At 41.7% G+C, this 2945-nt stretch overlaps 1 protein-coding gene across 1 annotated transcript in view; it reads right to left on the bottom strand.

Annotated features, from left to right (window-relative positions):
* Window positions 1–2945, bottom strand: part of LOXHD1 (lipoxygenase homology PLAT domains 1) — a 151861-nt gene that overhangs the window by 89738 nt on the left and 59178 nt on the right. The gene's annotated exons all lie outside the window — the stretch shown is intronic.

Here is a 2945-nt window from a genome sequence, read left to right as displayed (position 1 = left end):
AAAAAAGAAAAGAAACAACCCCAAAATGTCCATCAATAGAAGAATAGGCAAATAAGTTGGAATTTATTCATGCAATGGAATGGATGGGAAATGGATGATCTATAGCTCCTTTCATCAATTCAGATAATCTCTAAAACATAATGTTGAGTGTAAACTGATAGTTACCAACAATATACACATAGACAAAATTCATAATAGTATATCTCTTTGGGAGAGAGAGGATTATATGATTGGGGAAGGACACAGAGGACTTTCAAAAGCATTGGAAATGTTCTATTAAGTGGAGTGGCAGGAAAAATTGACATTTGTTTTTTTGAATCATTCTCTATATCTTACTTTTATTATGTATATTGTTTAAAGCATAGATATTCCACAATACAAACATGCATTTAAAAATACTTGTTGAGGGCTTCCTTGGTGGCACAGTGGTTGAGAATCTGCCTGCCGATGCAGGGGACACAGGTTCGTGTCCCGGTCCGGGAAGATCTCACATGCCACGGAGCAGCTGGGCCCGTGAGACATGGCCACTGAGCCTGTGCGTCTGGAGCCTGTGCTCCGCAACAGGAGAGGCCACAACAGTGACAGGCCCATGTACCACAAAACAACAACAACAACAAAACAAAACAAAACAAAAAACAAAAACTTGTTGATTGAGCAATTTAAAACCTGAAGCAGAACACCATATCAGGAATCAGGACAGTCTACAACCATCAACTGAGCACTTCTGGATAACCTGCTCTGTGTTTGGCCCCTGGTTGCATGTACAGAACAGCCTCCATTCCTGACCATCAGCAAGACAAGACAGATGGGCATGTTACCATCCAAAAGGCCCTGTGAAGGGCCCAGGGAAAGGAGCAGTGACCCCAGGGGAGACTGAAACAGACCTACCTGCTAGTGTTGGAGGGTCTCCTGCAGGGGCGGGGCTGGCTGTGGCTCACCGTGGGGACAAGGACACTGACAGCAAAAGTTCTGGGAAGTACTCCTTGGCATGAGCCCTCCCAGAGTCTGTCATTAGCCCCACCAAAGAGCCCAGGTAGGCTCCAGTGTTGGGTTGCCTCAGGCCAAACAACCAACAGGGAGGGAATCCAGCCCCACCCATCAACAGTCAAGTGGATTAAAGTTTTACTGAGCTCTGCCCACCACAGCAACAGTCAGTTCTACCCACCAACGGTCCCTCCCACCAAGCCTCTTAGATAGCCTCATCCACCAGAGGGCAGAGAACAGAAGCAAGAACTACAATCCTGCAGCCTGTGGAACAAAAACCACATGCACAGAAAGATAGACAAGACGAAAAGGCAGAGGGCTATTTACCAGATGAAGGAACAAGGTAAAACCCCAGAAAAACAACTAAATGAAGTGGAGATAGGCAACCTTCCAGAAAAAGAATTCAGAATAATGATAGTGAAGATGATCCAGGACCTCAGAAAAACAATGGAGGCAAAGATTGAGAAGATGCAAGAAATGTTTAACAAAGACCTGGAAGAATGAAAGAACAAACAAACAGCAATGAACAATACAATAACTGAAATGAAAAATACACTAGAAGGAATCAACAGCAGAATAACTGAGGCAGAAGAAGGGCGAAGTGACCTGGAAGACAGAATGGTGGAATTCACTGCTGTGGAACAGAATAAAGAAAAAAGAATGAAACGAAATGAAGACAGACTAAGAGACCTCTGGGACAACATTAAATGCAACAACATTCGCTTTATAGGGGTCCCAGAAGAAGAGAGAGAGAAAGGACCCGAGAAAATATCTGAAGAGATTATAGTCGAAAAATTCCCTAACATGGGAAAGGAAATAGTCACCCAAGTCCAGGAAGCACAGCGAGTCCCATAGAGGAAAAATCCAAGGAGAAATACATCGAGACACATAGTAATCAAATTGGCAAAAATTAAACACAAAGAAAAATTATTGAAAGCAGCAAGGGAAAAATGACAAATAACATACAAGGGAACTCCCATAAGGTTAACAGCTGATTTCTCAGCAGAAACTCTACAAGCCAGAAGGGAGTGGCATGATATACTTAAAGTGATGAAAGGGAAGAACCTACAACCAAGATTACTCTACCCGGCAAGGATCTCATTCACATTCCAAGGAGAAATCAGAAGCTTTACAGACAAGCAAAAGTTAAGAGAATTCAGCACCACAAAACCAGCTCTACAACAAATGCTAAAGGAACTTCTCTAACTGGGAAACACAAGAGAAGAAAAGAACCTACAAAACCAAACCAAAAACAATTAAGAAAATTGTCATAGGAACATACATATCGATAATTACCTTAAACGTGAATCGATTCAGTGCTCCAACCAAAAGACACAGGCTTGCTGAATGGATACAAAAACAACACCAATATATATGCTGTCTATAAGAGACCCACTTCAGATCTAGGGACACATACAGACTGAAAGTGAGGGGATGGAAAAGATATTCCATGCAAATGGAAATCAAAAGAAAGCTGGAGCACATGGAACATTCTCCAGGATAGATCACCTCTTGGGTCACAAATCAAGCCTCAGTAAATTTAAGAAAATTGAAATCATATCAAGCATCTTTTCTGATCACTATGCTATGAGATTAGAAATGAATTACAGGAAAAAAAAACGTAAAAAACACAAACACATGGAGGCTAAACAATACGTTACTAAATAATCAAGAGATCACTGAAGAAATCAAAGAGGAAATCAAAAAATACCTAGAGACAAATGACAATGAAAACACGATCATCCAAAACCTATGGGATGCAGCAAAAGCAGTTCTAAGAGGGAAGTTTATAGCAATACAATTCTACGTCAGGAAACAAGAAAAATCTCAAATAAACAATCTAACTTTACACCTAAAGGAACTAGAGAAAGAAGAACAAACAAAACCCAAAGGCAGGGCTTCCCTGGTGGCGCAGTGGTTGAGAGTCCGCCTGCCGATGCAGGGCACACGGGTTCGTGCCC

Source organism: Physeter macrocephalus, chromosome 19 (assembly GCF_002837175.3).
Source record: "Physeter macrocephalus isolate SW-GA chromosome 19, ASM283717v5, whole genome shotgun sequence".
In the NCBI taxonomy this organism is placed as follows: Eukaryota; Metazoa; Chordata; class Mammalia; order Artiodactyla; family Physeteridae; genus Physeter; species Physeter macrocephalus.
The sequence above is the reverse complement of the archived record's forward strand: the minus strand, read 5'-3'. Positions and strand labels throughout refer to the sequence as shown.